Raw genomic sequence first — 23,128 nt, forward strand, 5'->3', positions numbered from 1 at the left:
TGAGAATATCAAGGCATGATTATGTATATAGGCATCACGTCCGCGATAAGTAGACCGAAACGATTGTGCATCTACTACTATTACTCCACACATCAGTCGCTATCCAGCATGTATCTAGAGTATTAAGTTCATAAGAACAGAGTAACGCATTAGGCAAGATGACATGATGTGGAGGGATAAAGTCAAGAAATATGATATAAACCCCATCTTTTTATCCTCGATGACAACAATACAATACGTGCCTTGCTGCCCCTGCTGTCACTGGGAAATGACACCGCAAGATTGAACCCAAATCTAAGCACTTCTCCCATTGCAAGAAAGATCAATCTAGTAGGCCAAACCAAACTAATAATTTGAAGAGACTTGCAAAGATATTAAATCATGCATAAAAGAATTCAGAGAAGAATCAAATATTTTTCGTAGATAAGCTTGATCATAAACCCACAATTCATCGGATCTCAACAAAAACACCGCAAAAAGAATTTCATCGAATAGATCTCCAAGAGAATCGAGGAGAACTTTGTATTGAGATCCAAAGAGAGAGAAGAAGCCATCTAGCTAATAACTATGGACCCGAAGATCTGTGGTAAACTACTCACACATCATCGGAGAAGTTATGGTGTTGATGTAGAAGCCCTCCATGGTCGATTCCCCCTCCGGCGGAGCACCGGAAAAGGCCCCAAGATGGGATCTCACAGGTACAGAAGGTTGCGGCGGTGGAAATAGGGTTTCGTGGTGCTCTTGGATGTTTTTGGGGTATATGAGTATATATAGGAGGAAGAAGTAGGTCGGTGGAGCTGCGAGGGGCTCACGAGGATGGGGGGCGCGCCCACCCCCTAGGGCACGCCCTCCTGCCTCATGGCCTCCTCGCTTCTTTCTTGACGTCCACTCCAAGTCCCCTGGATCACGTTTGTTCCAAAAATAACTCTCCCGAAGGTTTCATTCCGTTTGGATTCTGTTTGGTATTCCTTTTCCATGAAACACTGAAATAGGCAAAAACAACAATTTGCACTGGGCCTTTGGTTAGTAGGTTAGTCCCAAAAGTAATAGAAAATGGTATATTAAATATCATTAAACATGCAATACAGATAATATAATAGCATGGAACAATAAAAAATTATAGATACGTTGGAGACGTATCAAGCATCCCCAAGCTTAATTCCTGCTCGTCCTCGAGTAGGTAAATGATAAAAACAGAATTTTTGATGTGGAATGCTACCTAGCATAATTCTCAATGTAATTTTCTTTATTGTGGCATGAATGTTCATATCCGAAAGATTCAAGACAAAATTTTAATATTGACATAATAATAATACTTCAAGCATACTAACAAAGCAATCATGTCTTCTCAAAATAACATGGCCAAAGAAAGTTATCCCTACAAAATCATATAGTCTGGCTATGCTCTATCTTCATCACACAAAGTATTTAATCATGCACAACCCCAATGACAAGCCAAGCAATTGTTTCATACTTTTGATGTTCTCAGACTTTTTTAATCTTCACGCAATATATGAGCGTGAGCCATGTACATAGCACTATAGGTGGAATAGAATGGTGGTTGTGGAGAAGAAGAAAAAAGGAGAAGATAGTGTCACATCAACTAGGCATATCAATGGGCTATGGAGATGCCCATCAATAGATATAAATGTGAGTGAGTAGGGATTGCCATGCAACGGATGCACTAGAGCTATAAGTGTATGAAAGCTCAAAAAGAAACTAAGTGGGTGTGCATCCAAGTTGGTTGCTCACGAAGACCTAGGGCATTTTGAGGAAGCCCATCATTAGAATATACAAGCCAAGTTCTATAATGTAAAATTCCCACTAGTATATGAAAGTGACAACATAGGTGAGGGAGTCCTGGATTAGGGGGTATCCGGACAGCCGGACTATATCCTTTGGCCGGACTGTTGGACTATGAAGATACAAGATTAAAGACTTCGTCCCGTGTCCGGATGGGACTCTCTTTGGCGTGGAAGGCAAGCTTGGCAGTACGGATATGTAGATCTCCTTCCTTGTAACCGACTCTGTGTAACCCTAGCTCCCCTCCGGTGTCTATATAAACCGGAGGGTTTAGTCCATAGGACCAACAACAACAATCATACCATAGGCTAGCTTCTAGGGTTTGGCCTCTTCGATCTCGTGGTAGATCAACTCTTGTACTACTCATATTATCAAGAACAATCAAGCAGGACGTAGGGTATTACCTCCATCAAAAGGGCCCGGACCTGGGTAAACATCGTGTCCCCTGCCTCCTGTTACCATCCGCCTAGACGCACAGTTCGGGAACCTCTACCCGGGATCCGCCGGTTTTGACACCGACATTGGTGCTTTCATTGAGAGTTCCTCTGTGTCGTTATCGTTAGGCTGGATGGCCCCTTCAATCATCGATAGCGATGCAGTCCGGGGTGAGACTTTTCTCCTCGAACAGATCTTTGTATGCGGCGGCTCCGCACTGTGGGCCAACTCGCTTGGCCATCTGGAGCAGATCGAGAGTTACGCCCCTGGACACCAGGTCAGGTTTGGAAGCATAAACCACACGACCGACATCCATGGAGACTTGATCTTCGATGGATTCGAGCCCTTGCCGAGTGCGCCGCACGGTCACGATGAGCATGATTTAGCTCTACCATCGGACAGTGTTCGGGAGATCGCACCGGCGACCGCTCCGACCCTCAATTCAAAGCCAGTTGCGCCATCCAAGGACGAGTGGATAGACCCCGCCACCGAGGCCGCATCTTCAGTGGCGATCGAGCCAAATACCGACCTTACCCTTCACGGGAGCCGTGACGCCGAACTGCCGGATTCTTCCCCGGCCACGGACTCCGAACCGCCTGCGCCCGTGCCTATCGAATACAACTGGGCGCCGATCATGGAGTTCACCTTCGCAGATATCTTTTAGCACTTGCCCTTTGGCGACATACTGAACTCATTAAGGTCTCTCTCCTTGCCAGGAGAGTCCTGGCCGAACTATGGCCGGCCAGATCTGGATGCGGACGACGAAGAAATTCGCCGCCCACCCACCACCCACTTAGTAGCCACTGTCGACTACTTGACCGACATGCTCGCCTTGACTCCGAAGACATTGACGGTATGGATGACGATGCAGGAGACGAACAGGAGCCACTGCCCACAGGGCACTGGACGCCCACTTCATCATATGATGTATACATGGTGGACACACCCAAAGAAAACGACAACGAGGAACGGAAGGACGCAGCGAAGGATCGTTCCCTCGAGAAGTAGTCAAAGCGGTGGCGTAAGCGCCGCTCCAAATCCCGCTGCGGCAGAAACAACAATCATATAGACCTAGCGATAGAGCAGGGTGAGCCAGCGGAGGACAAACACGGCATTGAACCACCGTCCGACCACGGCAACACGGAGAATCAAAACGAACAACCCGTCTTCGGCGAAGACAACAGTCCGGATGACATCACACCGGACAGGCACCCGGAGCAACAGAATACCCATCAAAGGCTGCGAGGAGTCTAAAAAAGCAGAAGCAAAGGCCCAGGGCTGCACAAGACACACTCAGAATTAGATGGAGTAAAGTACTCAACACTACAGCAAAGTACGGCGGTAGTCGCCATACAAAGAGCTATCCAAAGTGAAAGCTGCTACCTCAATTCGATGATGAGGCCTTAGATCCCCCGCAATCAAAAAACAAAACAGCCATCTGGTCGGATAGACGACCTCGTGGCCAACATAGAGCGGCAAATGACGCCGCACACAAGCCAGTACGTGATCCACGTGAGGGCTCGCATCAAAAGGACGGCGCAACCAGATCCATCTACGGGCCAAGCAAGCGCGCTCCAGCACGCAATGCAACACAACAAAAATCCGAACACCACGGTACACCCAAATACAGGGGTGCCGCACACCCCCTATGTTTCACCGATGAGGTGCTGGACCATGAATTTCCAGAGGGATTCAAACCCGTAAACATAGAGGTGTACGACGGAACGACAGACCCTGGGGTCTGGATTGAGGACTACATCCTCCATATCCACATGGCTCGAGGAGACAATCTCCATGCCATCAAGTACTTACCCCTCAAGCTCAAAGGGCCAGCTCGGCACTGGCTTAAAAGCCTCCCCGAAAACTCCATTGAAAGCCGGGAAGAGCTCGAGGACGCCTTTCGGGCAAATTTTCAAGGGACCTATGTCCGACCACCAGATGCAGACGATTTAAGTCATATAACTCAACAGCCCGGAGAGTCAGCCCGAAAGCTTTGGAACAGGTTTCTCACTAAAAAGAACCAAATAGTCGACTGTCCGGACGCCAAAGCCTTAGCAGCTTTCAAGCATAGCGTTCAAGACGAATGGCTTGCCAGACACCTCGGCCAAGAAAAGCCAAGAACAATGGCAGCATTAACAAGCCTCATGACCCGCTTTTGCGCGGGCGAGGATAGCTGGTTAGCCCGATGTAGCACCAGCGACCCAAGTACATCCGAAGTCAGGGATGGAAACGAGAAGCCACGACGCAACAAAAACAAGCACCGGAATAAAGAAGACAGCCCAAAGAGCACGGTGGGAAACGCTGGATTCAAAAGCTCTCGGCCAGGTCAGCAAAAGCTGCCCTCCAAAGGCAACAGAGACGAGTCATGAGGAGTAACGGCAGGCCCAGAAGCCCATTGCACGGGCTCCCTGCTACTAGAGGTTATATTCGGCTTTCCCGATAACTTCCGCAGCGAAAAGTTAACCTTCCACATCGCTCCATTCCAAAGTGGCTATCAAGCACTACTCGGACGCGAAGCTTTCGCTCGCTTTAACGCAATACCGCATTACGCTTCTCTCATGCTTAAGATGCCCGGTCCACGTGGCATCATTACAGTAAATGGAAATATTGAGCGCTCCTTGCGCGCGGAAGACCGTGCGGCTGCCTTGGCAGCCGCACACTAGACGGCCTCACCAACTAGAGCATATGACAGGTCGTTAAGACCACGGACACGGTTAGACGAGTCCGGTGTAGCTATATATAATTGATACAGGTTTGATGGCTATACCCCTACAACAATACAAGGGGCTCAAGCGTGTGAAAAAGTGACAATTAGGCTCAACTTTACTCATCTGGAACTATACATGGTTTATTTAGTATAACCTACCTTTTGCACGACAACTTTTCAACTAAGTTCCTCTCTTTTTCAGATGACCATCGTGCTACACCCGTCCAGGATACAACACAACGGAGACACAAGGCGCAGACGTGCAACAAGGATTCGTTCCAAGGATTCTTTTTAGATTAAGACCCTGCGTAAACCTTTTTTACTGTCTCTTGTTGATACACATCCCTCGGATTCTCAGTACAACTGAGAAGGATGCTGACGTATTGGCGTGTGGCCACGTCAGAATATTGCACGTACCTGGACACCAGGGGCTTATTACAAAGGGCATTGTTTAGCCCGGTTTACATCATAAAGACCGAATACCTTAGGGAGTGTTCGGCGTCGCGAGTTTGGCCTTATATGCGTCAGCTCCGAATCATGTCTTTGGTCAAATGTTGGGTTTGCTCAGCTCTTGTGTTTTGCCGCCTTACGTTCTGCTCTTTCGGCTAGGGCGGCACCAGGAGAACTACTGCGATTGTGCCCTGGTTCATCCGGATGAGCACCTCAGTAGAGAAAGCCGAAAACTGACTGTCATGATATAGCATGAGACTGGTCAACCACTCGATGACCTAGCGGAATCTTTGGGATTCCTCCGCCTTAATGAAGGGCCGTTTCCCGGCCAGGCATGTAGGCGCCCCGAATTCGGATGAGCGCGGAGCCACCAGGGGCTGTATAGTAGCCCCACTGTCAAACTCCTCTGGCTAAGTGAAAGTGTTAAAGCATTATAGTCCGATTGCCTAGTTCACTGCGCTATCACCTCCTTAATGGACCAAGAGTTTGGATCAAGTGTGAACATGCCTCTTCTGCGAGCACCCCCGCATTATAGCATGGGGGCTGAAGCCGACGACTGCCATTTTTCAGGTTATATACATATATACATAAACGGCCGCACAGGAGGCATCATAGTACTTTCGGGCAAAAGTATAAATACAGCCTTGATAAACTCAATAAAACATTGTTTTTACAATGGGAATACATGTCACTAGAACATAATATTCTTCGAGCACTGAGCCTCTATAGAACGAGTGCCTTCAAGGACCTCTTCAAAGTAGTGCTCAACAGCCACTCGGCCTACGGCCGAACCCTGTGTCGCAACAGTGGTGGCCTCCATCTCCGCCCAGTATGTATTGACACGGGCAAAGGTCATCTGCGCACCCTCTATGCACGCCGATCTCTTTACAGCATCGATGCGTGGCACAGCGCCAAGGAACTGCTGCACCAAACTAAAATAACTATTCGGCTTTGGCCTTTCTGGCCACAAATGATCCACAACAGACCTCATGGCGAGTCCGGACAATCTATTCAGCTCGACCCATTCGGCCAACTGATCAGTCAATGGAAGCGAACGCTCTGGAACGTTAAATTGTGACCAGAATAGCTTTTCCACTTCATGATCTTTTTGATCTCGGAAGTATTCGGCCGCATCGGCAGCACTCGCCAGATATGCGTCCATAGAACTCCACAGCCGGTCCAAAGGGGCATACCTAGGATCTCCGAACTTCATCCGCAGCATAAAGGGCTTCCCAGCCGCGATATCCCTGGCTTGACGCAGCTCCTCCTTCATCGCTCTCATTGCAGAGCGGGTGTCTTTGGTCGCCATCGTGGCCTTCTCCAGGTCTGTCCTCTTCGCTCGATCTTCCTCTTCAAGAAGCTCGTAACGGTCAGTGGCATTCTTCAATTCCACAGCCATCCTGGCTATTTCTTCCTTGCTTTGGCAGTGAGCAGCCTGTTCGGCTTTCAGCTCCTCGATTGCCTTTAGGGCAGCCGCATCGCTTTTCCTGGCTTGTTCTTTGGCTCGGGCAAGTTCCGCCCGAAGGTTCTCCACGGCCGCAGCTTCATTTGCATTCACACACATGTTATAGATACTAGCATCATGCTCCTCTTCCCATGTGTCACAGGAGGAATCACATAGCCTGTGCCTCGTCAAGCCGCTTGTTGATAAGTACGATGTTGGCGTATGCCACGTCAAGCTGCCGCTTTAGCTCGGCAAACTCATCAGTCTGGCTGGCCACCGGACCCTCCGCCACCTGCATATTAAGGCGGCACGATTATTCCTGGGACTATGATCCTCTGTGCGATGTCGTCTTCGACAGCACCCAGAGTCTCAGGGGCTACTATCTACACAGGGCACATCTAAAAATGTGTGGTACTGTCAAAAATGTACATCATTTCGCATACCTCAAAACCCGTCAGTCATCGTACCCATCAATGTGCGGTGCTCTTATGAGATAGCCGCTTGCTCTAGCAGATCCCTCAGTACGTCCGACCGTACACCAGACGGTGCCGGACTCTTTTGATTGCCCTCTTCAAGAGCCGGATACTGAGGACTTCGGGTGGCCATAGGATTACCTTCTGGCCTTGCCGGATCAGAAGAAACCCTCCGCGACGACACCTCGGGGTCGCCCGCCTCATGAGGCGGTATGGCAGGGGGAGGCGTTTCGCTCTCCATCATCTCTAGAAGAAGATCCCCTGAAGACGAGCTCTGCTGAGAAGGGCTAAGATCCGAACTTCAAGATAAATGCTTCGGTTATTTTCCTCAGAAGTAAAGCGAGATATTTTCATTATTAAGCACCCTTTTACTTACAGCTTGGTGGAGGGATGATCCCCTTGAGGGCATAGTGCGGCCGGGGTATCCCCCAGGGCAGGACCGTCCGGCGAAGATTTCTTCCCCCGTTTGGAGATCATGGTCTCCGGGTCCTCAAAGGCGGTCCTCTTCCTTCCCTGGGGAGAGGAAGTTTCAGTTCCTCCTCCCCGATTAACCTCCTTCACGGAGGCGCTAGCCTCCTTGTCCCCCCTTTATCTTCTCCTGAGGGCGCTTGATAAGGCGCGATCTCCAGCATCCTGGTTAGCATGGGATTTGGTGATGTCTCAGGGAGGGGGGTCGGACACCTGATCAACTTTGCCTTCGCTATCCAATCCTGGTCAAAGAGCGGCTTTTTAGGGCGACATTGCGTTAAATAAACGGACAATGTGTTCGGATGCGGGGCTACTTACTTGGGTATCCAGGCGATTGCATCTCAGACCTGCATCCTCAGTGATGTCCGGACACATTATTTGTGGTCCGAAGAACAATTTGTACATCTCCTCGGGCGTCATGCCAAGGAAGTGTTGAATAGCTTGTGGTCCTTCCGGGTTGAATTCCCACATGCGAAGGGGCCGACGTTTGCAAGGCTGGACTCGACGAACTAGCATAACTTGCACTACCATAACCAGACTGAAATCTCTCTCAAAGAGATCTCGGATACGGCTTTGCAGTATTGGCACGTCTTTGGTTGGACCCCAGCTCAGCCCCCTGCTGATCCATGACATTAGTTGTGGTGGGGGGCCTGAGAGAAAGGTGGGGGCAGCTACCCACTTGGCACTTCGGGGAGCTATGATGTAGAACCACTCCCGCTGCCACAATCCAGACACCTCTGGGAAGCTACCCTCAGGCCAGGGAGCATCAGCGATTTTGCTTATTAAAGCGCCTCCGCACGCTGCGTGCTGCCCCTCGATCATCTTCGGCTTCACATCGAAGGTCTTGAGCCACATGCCTAAGTGAGGGGTAATGCGGAGGAAGGCCTCACATACGACAATAAATGACAAAATGTGAAGAAGGGAATCCGGGGCCAGATCGTGAAAATCTAGCCCATAATAGAACATAAGACCCCTAACAAAGGGATCCAGAGCGAGGCCTAGTCCTCGGAGGAAGTGGGAGACGAACACGAGGGTCTCATTGGGTTCGGGAGTAGGGACGACCTGCCCTCGGGCAGGCAGCCGATGTGAAATTTCGGCGGTCAGATATCTGGCCTCTCACAACTTCTTGATGTCCTCCTCTGTGACAGAGGAAGGCATCCACCGACCTTGAAGGTTGGATCCAGACATAGTTGAAGGTCCGAAGCACCTGACCTGGGTTTTGGGTGTTAGAACTCGAGGCGGGGAAGGATTTGATTGAGCACGAGAGGGAAAAAAGAAAAAGCCTCGTCCCCTTTATAAAGAGGGTGAATATCAAGCACCCTCCTCATGGCCGTTTGGGACTTGCCTAAGATCTAGGAGTCCTACCAATAGGCACGGTTGGGTTACCCACGTCCGTATTGATGAGAATCCCATGATAAGGGTGACATGATCTCTGCTTTGACAAGATGTGCCAAGGAAACCGCCTCGCGAAACACATTGAGATGGGTTGTGGTGTGATGTCACACTACGTGGTACGTCAGCATATTAGATTTGTGGAAATATTATTCTCTCTACGGTGGTATGTGGAACTCGTTTTGCAGAGCCAGACACGATCCTCGTGTTCAAAATCTTCTATGAAGTATTCGGAGGAGGAACCCGCCTTGCAATGCCGAAGACAATCTGCGCGCCGGACTCATCGTCATTGAAGCCTGGTTCAGGGGCTACTGAGGGAGTCCTGGATTAGGGGGTATCCGGACAGCCAGACTATATCCTTCGGCCGGACTGTTGGACTATGAAGATACAAGATTGAAGACTTCGTCCCGTGTCCGGATGGGACTCTCCTTGGCGTGGAAGGCAAGCTTGGTAGTACGTATATGTAGATCTCCTTCCTTGTAACCGACTCTGTGTAACCCTAGCCCCCTCCGGTGTCTATATAAAACGGAGGGTTTAGTCCGTAGGACCAACAACAACAATCATACCATAGGCTAGCTTCTAGGGTTTAGCCTCTTCGATCTCGTGGTAGATCAACTCTTGTACTACTCATATTATCAAGAACAATCAAGTAGGACGTAGGGTATTACCTCCATCAAGAGGGCCCGAATCTGGGTAAACATCGTGTCCCCTGCCTCCTGTTACCATCCGCCTAGACGCATAGTTCGGGACCCCCTACCCGAGATCCGCCGGTTTTGACACCAATAATAGGAGACTCTCTATCATGAAGATCATGGTGCTACTTTGAAGCACAAGTGTGGTAAAAGGATAGTAACATTGTCCCTTCTCTCTTTTTCTCTCATTTTTTATTTGGGCCTTTTTTATGGCCTCTTGTTTTTTCTTATTTTTTTGTCCGGAGTCTCATCCCGACTTGTGGGGGAATCACAGTCTCCAGCACCCTTTCCTCACTTGGGACAATGCTCTAATAATGATGATCATTACACTTTTATTTACTTACAACTCAAAAATTACAACTCGATAATAGAACAAAATATGACTCTATGTGAATGCCTCCGGCGGTGTACCGGGATATGCAATGAGTCAAGAGTGACATGTATGAAAGAATCATAAAGGTGGATTTGCCACAAATACGATGTCAACTACATGATCATGCAAAGAAATATGACAATGATGAAGCGTGTCATAATAAATGGAACGGTGGAAAGTTGCATGGCAATATATATCAGAATGGCTATGGAAATGCCATAATAGGTAGGTATGGTGGCTGTTTTGAGGAAGGTATATGGTGGGTGTATGATACTGGCGAAAGGTGCGCGGTATTAGAGAGGCTAGCAATGGTGGAAGGGTGAGAGTGCGTATAATCCATGGACTCAATATTAGTCATAAAAAACTCACATACTTATTGCAAAAATCTATTAGTTATTGAAACAAAGTACTACGCGCATGCTCCTAGGGGGATAGATTGGTAGGAAAAGACCATGGCTCGCCCCCGACCGCCACTCATAAGGAAGACAATCAATAAATAAATCATGCTCCGACTTCATCACATAACGGTTCACCATACGTGCATGCTACGGGAATCACAAACTTTAGAACAAGCATTTCTCAAATTCACAACTACTCAACTAGCATGACTCTAATATCACCATCTTCATATCTAAAATCAATCATCAAGTATCAAACTTCTCATAGTATTCAATGCACTTTTTATGAAAGTTTTTATTATACCCATCTTGGACGCCTATCATGTTAGGACTAATTTTATAGTCAAAACAAATTACCATGATGTTCTATAAGACTCTCAAAATGATATAAGTGAAGCACGAGAGATCAATAATTTCTATAAAATAAAACCACCACCGTGCTCTTAAAGAATATAAGTGAAGCACTAGAGCAAAATTATCTAGCTCAAAAGATATAAGTGAAGCGCATAGAGTATTCTAATAAATTCTGAATCATGTGTGTCTCTCCAAAAGGTGTGTACAAGAAGGATGATTGTGGTAAACTAAAAAGCAAAGACTCAAATCATACAAGACGCTCCAAGCAAAACACATATCATGTGGTGAATAAAAATATAGCCTCAAGTGAAGTTACCGATGGACGAAGACGAAAGAGGGGATGCCTTCTGGGGCATCCCCAAGCTTAGGCTTTTGGTTGTCCTTGAATTTTACCTTTGGGTGCCTTGGTCATCCCCAAGCTTAGGCTCTTGCCACTCCTTATTCCAAAATCCATCAAATCTTTACCCAAAACCTGAAAACTTCACAACACAAAACTCAACAGAAAATCTCATGAGCTCCGTTAGTATAAGAAAACAAACCACCACTTCAAGGTACTGTAATGAACTCATTCTTTATTTATACTGGTGTTAAACCTACTGTATTCCAACTTCTCTATGGTTCATACCCCCCGATACTAGCCATAGATTCATCAAAATAAGCAAACAACACACGAAAAACAGAATCTGTCAAACACAGAATAGTCTGTAGTAATCTGTAGGTTTCAAATACTTCTGTAACCCAAAAATTCTGAAATAAATTGGTGGACGTGATGAATTTATCTATTAATCATCTACAAAAATAATCAACCTAATGGCACTCTCTAGTAAAAAATGGCAGCAAATCTCGTGAGCGCTAAATTTTCTGTTCTTTACAGCATGATCGCAAAGACTTCCCCCAAGTCTTCCCAAAGGTTCTACTTGGCACAAACACTAATTAAAAACATGAAACCACATCTAAACAGAAGTTAGATGAATTATTTATTACTAAACAGGAACAAAAAACAATAAACAAATATAAAATTGGGTTGCCTCCCAACAAGAGCTATCGTTTAACGCCCCTAGCTAGGCATAAAAACAAGAATAGATCTAGGTATTGTCATCTTTGGGAGGCAATTCTTCAATAGAACACTTATAAACCTTAGGAGTTTCCTTCTTTTTATTAATGATCAAACTCCTAGGCAAGAAATCAAGAAATTCATTTGTAGAAAAAGGTTCCTTAATGATAGCGAAAAAGTTGGGGTGAACACTTATTGCTTTGAGATCCGCATTTTCCTTACTAGAAGATTCACCTTTTTTAATTTTTAGGCACATACATAAACTTGGCAACTCTAGTATGTTGGGGAACGTAGTAATTTCAAAAAAATCCTACGCACACGCAAGATCATGGTGATGCATAGCAACGAGACGGGAGAGTGTGTCCACGTACCCTCGTAGACCGAAAGCGGAAGCGTTTGCACAACGCGGTTGATGTAGTCGTACGTCTTCACGATCCGACCAGTCAAGTACCAAACGTATGGCACCTCCGAGTTCAGCACACGTTCAGCTCGATGACGTCCCTCGAACTCCGATCTAGCCGAGCTTTGAGGGAGAGTTCCGTCAGCACGACGGCGTGGTGACGATGATGATGTTCTACCGACGTAGGGCTTCGCCTAAGCACCGCTACGATATTATCGAGGTGGACTATGGGGGAGGGGGGCACCGCACAAGGCTAAGAGATCCAAGAGATCAATTGTTGTGTCTAGAGGTGCCCCCTGCCTCCGTATATAAAGGAGCAAGGGGGGGAGAGGCGGTCGGCCAGGAGGAGGCGCGCCAGGGAGGAGTCCTACTCCCACCGGGAGTAGGACTCCCTCCTTTCCTAGTTTGATTAGGAGAAGGGGGAAGGAGGAGGGAGAGAGGAAGGAAAGGGGGGCGCCGCCCCCCCTCCTCATCCAATTCGGACTAGAGGGAGAGGGGGCATGTGGCCTGCCCTGGCCGCCCCTCCACTTCTCCACTAAGGCCCATCTTGGCCCATTAAACCCCCCGGGGGGTCCGGTAACCCCCGGTACTCCGGTAAAATCCCGATTTCACCCGGAACACTTCCGATATCCAAATTGTAGCGACCAGACCTCAAATGGTCCAATCTCTGTGCTCCGGTGTCATCCCTGGATCAGTAATGCTGACACCACACAGTACATGAAGGATTGATAACAGAGTAGCAATCACACACTTATTACATCGAGTGTCTCAAAAGATAACTTATTACAATAAATATGGCTTAAGGCCATCTACTAACGATAACAGCTGAAGACTTGGAAGATAAGTGACTCCATCAACTCCAACGGCACACTGAGTATAGAACCACGACCTAAAAGCACCTTACTCGTCGTCTGAAAAGTCTGAACATGAACGTTGCAGCCCGAAATGGGTCAGCACATGGAATATGCTGGCAATGTAACACATAGAGAGCAATGAAAGAATAAGGCTATACTACATGCATATTTGGCTGGTGGAAAGCTCTATGGTTACGGTTTTGCGTAAAGCCAATTTTTCTCTACTGCAAAGGAATACATTTTATTTAACTATCATGGTAGTTGTTAAACATTGAGAGTGTAGACACCCTCTCAAACCCAATTAAGCATCATCATTAAAACCCAACAAAATTAATTAGGGTAACATGATGAGATTCACATGATAACCCAAGTACTAGATACTCAAAACGTCCATAACCGGGGACACGGCTAACCATGATTAGTTTATACACTCTGCAGAGGTTTGCGCACTTTCCCCCACAAGACTCGATCTCCTCCGTTGGGATTCTTGCACTACCTGATGTTTGAGAAACGGATGACCGAGACATAGTCTTTCAGAAGCGCTTGCACCTTACGAACGGGTAGACCGTACCAACCTACATCTGCTAGTCTACCACTATAATAGTTCACACGACTTAGTCAACTATGCTAGAGCCCATAGTAGCTTGTGGCTGCACACGGAAGTTTCTAGTATGAATAATCTCATGTTCCCTTTGAGCCTGGGTGGCGGTCCAAAGGAAAAACAGGCAATCGCTGGAATACCCAGGTGCCTCATTCCACCCAAATGTGGTTTAAGTTGCCACCTTAGATAAACCATTAATTTAACAATCTCACATCTGTCATGGATACACTCACCCAATCCACGTCTACTAGCATAGCATGGCATAATAAGCAAACGTAGAGGTAACTCCCAAGGGTTTGATAATAAATAGGTAATAGGTACTACCTCATCTACTTCCCAAACCTACAATTTAATTAGATCCTAATCACGCAATGTGTGAGGATTTATCTAATGTAATAAAACTAGGTAATAGGAAGTATGATCAAAGTGTTACTTGCCTTGCTGATGATCCGTGAAACCTAGCGATTCGAAGTAGCAAGCGGCGCACTCCGGGTACTCTATCGCAAACAAACAAGCATACAATAAGCACTCATCTAATGCACAGATAAAAACTCGAATAAGAGATCTAACCAGATAGTTCAACTTAAGAACTCCGGTTGGCAAAAAGAATCAAATCAAACAAAGCAACGAAAGACAAACGGCAACGAAACAAGCTTCGTTTACTAATCTGAATCTAGGTCAAATTTTACCGAGGCAAAAACTTGTTTGAGTTGGTTAAACGGAAAGAGGGTTTCGAGACAAAACTCCAGGCGTTTGAATCGCCCGATTCCGATAAACGAACGAAAAGTTAAACTAGAACGAAAATCGGATCAGAAATCGCGATCAGAAATAATCGCCAAATAATCTGAGAAAAAGAAAAACAACAAACAGAATAATGAACGAACGTTCGTTTTCTGGAACTAAACGAGGAACACGTTCGTTAAAATGAACGGATGAGCGAACGCTCGCTAAATAAATAAACCGGAAAAACCGATCTATTTAAAAAAACGAAAACAAGGGTTTTCTAAAAAAACAAATAGGTTTTTCTCAGAAAACCGGGCGGCGGGGCGGCTACCTCGGCTCGGTCCGGCGGGGCTTTCGGTGGGCAGCAGCGGCGGCGGGGCGGCGACATGCGGCGCGGCACAGGCGGCGTGCGGCGGGGCGGCGGGGCTGTGGGGGCGGCGGCGGGTGGTGACTCGGGGCTCCCAGGGAGGCCCCGGGGTGGCTATTTAAGAGAGGGGGGCGGCCTTGCTTGGGGAGGGGGTCGGCGGCGTGTGCATGCCCAGCTCGGTCTTCCCGAGTCCGGCGAGAGCTCGGCGAGGGAGGCGGTGGCCTGGCGGGCCGGCCTGGCTCGGCTGGGCCTTTGGCCCAGTCGGGTGTGGGTATTTTTTAAACAATTTCACCGAAACTAAGAAAAATTCTAGAAAAATAGATAAAAATCTAAAATTGCCAAAACAAATTTTCACCATCTAAATAAAATATTTAGAACAGGATGAACATTTTCTTGGCCCTAAATGCAATTTTTGAAAACATGCAATTTTTCCTAAATTCAAATAAAACCACGAAAAACTCCAGAATAAAACCTTATTTGATTTTTTATTAAATCCTCAATATTTCTTTATTTTGGTAAAGTCATTTTATTCCCTCTCTCATATTTTGATAATAGAAATAATTGAAGATAAAATAAATAAAATCAAATGATCCTATTTTCAAAATTTGAGAAAACTCAAATATGAAAATAACGAAATCCCCAACTCTCTCCGAGGGTCCTTGAGTTGCGTAGAATTTCTAGGATCAACCCAAAATGCAAATAAATATGATATGCAGTGATGATCTATTGTATAACATTCCAAATTGAAAATTTGGGATGTTACAAACCTACCCCCTTAAGATGAATCTTGCCCTCGAGATTCGGGTTGGCTAGAAAATAGGTGAGGGTGGTCCTTCAGCAAATCTTCCTCTCGCTCCCAGGTGGCTTTATCCTCCGTGTGGTGGCTCCACTGAACTTTGCAAAACTTGATAACCTTGCTGCGGGTTACTCGGCTGGCATACTCAAGAATCTTAACTGGTTTCTCCTCATAGGTCAAATCACTGTCCAACTGAATCGCTTTCAGCGGCACTGTATCTCTCAGCGGTATATCAGCCATCTCCGCGTGGCGCTTCTTTAACTGGGAAACGTGGAACACATCGTGAACTCCTGACAATCCTTCGGGCAATTCCAACTTATAAGCTACTTCTCCCATACGCTCCAAAACTTTGTATGGTCCTACAAAACGTGGCACTAACTTTCCCTTAACTCCAAAGCGCTTAACTCCTCGAAGTGGAGATACTCGAAGATAAACTCGGTCTCCGACTTCGTAAACTGTCTCCTTGCGTTTAGAATCTGCGTAGCTCTTCTACCTGGACTGGGCTACCTTGATCCTATCGTGAATCAATTTCACCTTCTGTTCAGACTCCTTAATCAGATCCGGTCCAAACAACTGGCGGTCTCCAACTTCATCCCATGACAATGGGGTTCTGCACCTCCTTTCGTACAAGGCTTTGAAAGGGGCCATCTTCAAACTAGATTGATAACTGTTGTTGTAAGAGAACGCTGCATTTGGCAAATTGTCATCCCAACTAGATCCATAATCTAGCGCACAAGCTCTCAGCATATCCTCCAAAATCTGATTGACTCTCTCGGTTTGACCATCTGTCTGCGGATGTAAAGCTGTACTGAATTCTAGCCTTGTACCCAAAGTTTCATGCAACTGATTCCAGAACTTTGAGGTAAACTGGGTTCCTCTATCTGATACAATGCTCCTTGGAACTCCATGCAGACATACGATCCTGGTCATGTATATCTTTGCCAACTTGGCACTAGTATAGGTAGTCTTCACTGGGGTGAAATGAGCTACCTTTGTCAAACGATCGACTACTACCCAAATCGAGTCATAGCCTGGACGAGTTCTGGGAAAACCTGTAATAAAATCCATGCCTAGCTTATCACACTTCCATTCAGGTATTGGCAATGGCTATAGCAATCCGGCTGGCTTCTGGTGCTCTGCCTTTACTCTCTGACATACATCACAAACTGCTACATACTCCGCGATATCCTTCTTCATTCCGGTCCACCAGAAAATATCCTTAAAATCCAGATACATCATGGTATTTCCTGGGTGAATCAAATATGGTGAATCATGGGCCTCTTGCAGAATCAACTTCCTGATCTCTGGGTCATTGGGCACATAAACACGGTCTTCAAACCATAGGGTATCGTGCTCATCCTCACGAAATCCTTTAGCTTTTCCTTTGCTCATTTTCTCCTTAATAGAAGAAATCTCCTTGTCAGTCTTCTAGGCTTCTCTGATCTTATCCATCAAAGTAGACTGAATCTCCAATGCTGCTACATAGCCTCTCGGAACTATCTCCAAACATAGCTCACGAAGATTTTTGGCTAACTCTCTTGGTAAACCTCCCGTCATTAAGGTGTTGACATGACTTTTACGGCTCAACGCGTCAGCTACTACGTTAGCCTTTCCAGGGTGATAATGCAATCTCATATCATAATCCTTGATGAGCTCCAACCATCTCCTTTGCCTGAGATTTAACTCCTGCGTGAAGATGTACTTCCAACTCTTGTGATCCGTGTACACCTCACAATGGTTTCCAATGAGAAAATGTCTCCAAGTCTTCAACGCATGCACTACGGCTGCTAACTCCAAATTATGCATGGCATAATTCAACTCATGATGCTTAAGTTGTCGTGAGGCATATGAAAAAACTCTTCCTTCCTGCATAAGCACTGCTCCAAGTCCTCGACGTGAAGCGTCGCAATACACCTCATAATCCTTGGTCTGATCTGGCAAAATCAACACTGGTGATGTAACCAAACGTTTCTTCAACTCCTGGAAACTAGCCTCACATTCTTCAGTCCATTTGAACTTGGTATCTTTCTTCAACAATTCCGTCATAGGCTTCGCAATCTTCAAGAAATTTTCAATGAATCTCCGGTAGTATCCTGCGAGTCCAAGAAAACTCCGGATCTCTCCAACTGTTGTTGGGTCTTCCCAATTTGTCACAGTGTCAACCTTGCTGGGATCTACTGCTATACCTTCTCCAGATATAACGTGTCCGAGGAATCCAACTTCCTTCAACCAAAACTCACATTTGCTAAACTTGGCATATTGATGTTCTCTGAGCTTTCCAAGTACCAAACGCAAATGTTCCTTATGCTCCTCTTCATTCTTCGAGTAAACTAGGATATCATCAATGAACACTATGACGAACTTATCCAAAAACTCCACAAACACTTTGTTCACCATGTTCATAAAATATGTAGGTGCGTTAGTCAGACCAAATGACATAACGGTATACTCATACAGCCCATACCTGGTGGTGAAAGCTGATATCCTCTTCTCGAATCTTTAGCTGATGGTATCCTGATCGCAGATCGATCTTGGAAAATACCTTAGCTCCTTGCAATCGATCAAACAGATCATTGATCATCGGTAGCGGGTACTTGTTCTTGATGGTTACTTCATTCAATCCTCGATAATCAACAACCATCCTTAACAATCCATCCTTCTTCTCCACTAGAAGTACCGGCGATCCCCAAGGTGAAGAACTTGGGCGAATATAACCCTTATCCAATAACTCTTTAATTTGCTTCTTAATCTCCTCCAAATCCTTTGCGGGCATCCTGTATGGTCTCTTAGATATTGGCCCTGTGCCTGGCAAAAGCTCAATCAAAAACTCAATATCTCTATCCGGTGGCATGCCTGGCAACTCCTCTGGAAATACATCAGGGAAATCCTTTACTACTGGTACTTCTTCCTGCACAACTCCTATTAAGGAATTTACTTGAGTCCTCTTTGGCACATGCCGGGATACATACTTGATCCTTCTTCCTTCTAGCATTGTAAGCAAAATTGACTTATTGGCGCATTCAACATTCCCTTCATACTTCGATAACTAATCCATGCCTAATATCACATCCAATCCTTGAGATTCCAATACTATTAGGTCTGAGGGAAATACGTAGTTACCAATCCTTAATGGTAACCGATCAGACCATAGACTACTCTGCTCCAGGGGAGGTTACTAACATGGGTGACCTAAGGGCTTGGGTTGGCAGTTTATACTTATCCACAAATCCCCTTGAGATGTATGAATGTGATGCACCAGTATAAAAAAGAATGAGTGCAGTAAATGACTTAACCAAAAACTTACCGATTACTGCATCCGGCTGCTCTTCAACCTCCTCCACGTTAATGTGGTTCACCTGTCAGCTTCTTCCCAGAGCTTCCATTGCCATTTCCATTCTGGGATTCGGGACATTCATTGGCATAATGTCCAGTCTTCTGGCACTTAAAACAAGTGACTTGGCTCAAGTCTCTCTTGGCTGGGGTTGATGGGTTGGTCCGGTTCTGGCCATTGCTTCCTCCATTCCCATTACCATTCTTGGGGCCATTATGGTTATGCGAGCTACCTCCTCCATGGGTATGCTGAAAGTGTCCTCCTGGTCTAGGGGTAAAACATGGCTTCTGCTGAGCTCCAGAATTGTACTTCCCTTGTCCATACTTCCTCTTGCGGTTCTCAATTTGCTGTTGCTTCCCTTCAATCATAAGAGCACGATCTACCAACTCCTGGTAGTTTTTGAAGGTTGCTACCATCAACTGCATGCTCAACTCATCATTTAGTCCTTCCAGAAACTTCTCCTATTTAGCTGCATTTGTAGCAACGTCATCTGGGGCATAACGTGCTAACTTACTAAAGTCCTCCACATACTGGCCAACTGTCCATCCTCCTTGGTGCAAGTTGTGAAACTCACGCTTCTTCATGGCCATAGCTCCTGCTGAAACATGGGCAGTACGGAAAGCTTGCTGAAACTGGTCCCATGTGATAGTGTCGATAGGGAAAGTGGCTGTGAAATTCTCCCACCATGATTCTACGGGTCCTTCAAGCTAATGTGCGGCAAACTTCACCTTTTCTGCATCTGTCCATCCTGCCGTGGTCGACTCCCTAGCTGTCTTGCAGAGCCAATCATCTGCTACTATCGGCTCGGTGCTACTAGAGAACACCGGCGGATTTAGCCTAAGAAAACGGGATAAGTGATCAACAGGTGGTGGTGGTGGTGGATTGTTGTTTTTGTTCCCCTGATTCTGATTCTGGACTAGCAATTGCATAAATGTGTTCTGCTGCTGGATCAACTGAGTGAGCTCCGGTGTGAAGGTAAATCCAGGGTCACGTCTTGGAGGCATCTGAGGGTTTAGAAAAGATGAGATTAAGAATAGAGGGGGTCTAGAGAGAAAACACTACCCATATGCACATGAGGCAAAAGCAAACAATTCACTTCATTCAATCAATCAAACAAGGGCATACAATCGATCTAACTATCGCAAAAGTGCTCGGACTACTATATTTACATGGTGGACTACTACTACTGTTGGGGTGGTCTACTAGAAATATTCTTCAGTTGCAGACTCCATGATATCTGCTCCAGCTTCATCAACATAGTCATCATCACTATCATCTGGATCCGAGTCGGAGTCGTCGATGATGATGTAGTCTTCAGGGCGAATCTCCTTGGGTTCTTTGTCTTCTTCTACTGGTGTAGGGTCTCCCATAAATATTCCAATCTTCTTGATCAGGTCGTCATTCTTCTCCACTAGTACTTCGATTTCCTCTTCATAATCTTCACGCGTAGCCTTGAGTTCTTCCTCCAGTTCCTTGATTCTTGTCCTCGCCTTCTTCAGATCTATCATGTCGACGCACATCTAGTTCTCCCGACATCGAATGTGCTGGTTCAACTCCTGGATAAAAGTTGCAATTGATCTATCCTTGTTGGTGCTGATCATCTCCTAGTGCTCATCTCGACGCCCACAAATCTGGTAGATAGTATCCTTGAGATCATTGCGGTAAACTTCTCCAATACGCCCCATGGCGATGTGAGCTGCCATGCTCCTTCCTAGACTCCACGTCGGTGCATCAAAGCAAAACTCTATGGGCTCGGTGGCTGGCATGAACGTCCTTTTTGAAACATGAACTTGAATCATCCGGTGCTCCTCTTCAGGTAAAGTGGCGTTGTAGGTTCCGGTGAAGCTTGGTACTCCGATGTTCAGGTACTTAGTGACTTCCTTTAGGTGTCGTCCAAAGGGTGTATCTTCATCCGGCTGGGTGAACTTGTTCCTTGCATCCCCCATCCTAAAAGAGTAGAAAAGATGAGGAGTCAGAATGGGAAGCGTGAGTAGTGATCTAGGGCTTTAGCTTAGTGGTCGTGTCCTACAATCAGCGTGTGCTCTGATACCATCTTGTAGCGACCAGACCTCAAACGGTCCAATCTCTGTGCTTCGATGTCATCCCTGGATCAGTAATGCTGACACAACACAGTACTTGAAGGATTTATAACAGAGTAGCAATCACACACTTATTACATCGAGTGTCTCAAAAGAGAACTTATTACAATAAATATGGCTTAAGGCCATCTAATAACGATAACAGCGGAAGACTTGGAAGATAAGTGAGTCCATCAACTCCAACGGCATCACTGAGTATAGAACCACGACCTAAAAGCACCTTACTCGTCGTCTGAAAAGTCTGCAACATGAACGTTGCAGCCCGAAACGGGTTGGCACATGGAATATGCTGGCAATGTAACACATAGAGAGCAATAAAAGAATAAGGCTATACTACATGCATATTTGGCCGGTGGAAAGCTCTATGGTTACGGTTTTGCGTAAAGCCAATTTTTCCCTACTGCAAAGGAATACATTTTATTTAACTATCATGGTAGTTGTTAAACATTGAGAGTGTAGACACCCTCTCAATCCCAATTAAGCATCATCATTAAAACCCAACAAAATTAATTAGAGCAACATGATGAGATTCACATGATAATCCAAGTACTAGATATTCAAAACGTCCATAACCGGGGACACGGCTAACCATGATTAGTTTATACACTCTGCAGAGGTTTGCACACTTTTTCCCACAAGACTCAATCTCCTCCGTTGGGATTCTTGCACTACCTGATGTTTGAGAAACGGATGACCGAGACATAGTCTTTCAGAAGCGCTTGCACCTTACGAACGGGTAGACCGTACCAACCTACATCCCCTACATCTGCTAGTCTACCATTGTAAGAGTTCGCATGACTTAGTCAACTATGCTAGAGCCCATAGTAGCTTGTGGCTGCACACGGAAGTTTCTAGTATGAATAATCTCATGATCCCTTTGAGCCTGGGTGGCGGTCCAAAAGAAAAACAGGCAATCGCTGGTGACTCAAGCCACCCAGATGTGTGTTTAAGTTGCCACCTTAGATAAACCATTACTTTAACAATCTCACATCTGTCATGGATACACTCACCCAATCCACGTCTACTAGCATAGCATGGCATAATAAGCAAACGTAGAGGTAACTCCCAAAGGTTTGATAATAAACAGGTAAGAGGTACTACCTCATCTACTTCCCGAACCCACAATTTAATTAGATCCTAATCATTCAATGTGTGAGGATTGATCTAATGCAATAAAAATGGGTAATAGGAAGTATGATCAAAGTGTTACTTGCCTTGCTGATGATCCGTGAAACCTAGCGATTCGAAGTAGCAAGCGGCGCACTCCGGGTACTCTATCACAAACAAACAAGCATACAATAAGCACTCATCTAATGCACAGATAAAAACTCAAATAAGAGATCTAACCAGATAGTTCAACTTAAGAACTCCGATTGGCAAAAAGAATCAAATCAAACGAACCAACGAAAGACAAACGACAACGAAACAAGCTTCATTTACTAATCTGAATCTAGGTCAAATTTTACTGAGGCAAAAACTTGTTTGAGTTGGTTAAACGGAAAAGAGGGTTTCGAGACGAAACTCCAGGCGCTTGAATCGCCTGATTCCAATAAACGAGCGAAAAGTTAAACTAGAACGAAAATCAGATCAGAAATCGCGATCAGAAATAATCGCGGAATAATGCCAGAAAAATAAAAACGACGAACAGAATAACGAACGAACGTTCGTTTTCTGGAACTAAACGATGAACAGGTTCGTTAAAACGAACGGACGAGCGAACGCTCGCTAAATAAATAAACCGGAAAAACCCGATCTATTTAAAAAAAACGAAAACTAGGGTTTTCTAAAAAAACAAATCGGGTTTTCTCAGAAAACCGGGCGGCGGGGCGGCTACCTTGACTCGGTCCGGCGGGGCTTCCGGTGGGCGGCAGCGGCGGCGGGGTGGCGGCAGCAGGGCGACAGCGTGCGGCGGCA

Source organism: Triticum dicoccoides, chromosome 1A (genome assembly GCF_002162155.2).
Source record: "Triticum dicoccoides isolate Atlit2015 ecotype Zavitan chromosome 1A, WEW_v2.0, whole genome shotgun sequence".
Classification (NCBI taxonomy): Eukaryota; Viridiplantae; Streptophyta; class Magnoliopsida; order Poales; family Poaceae; genus Triticum; species Triticum dicoccoides.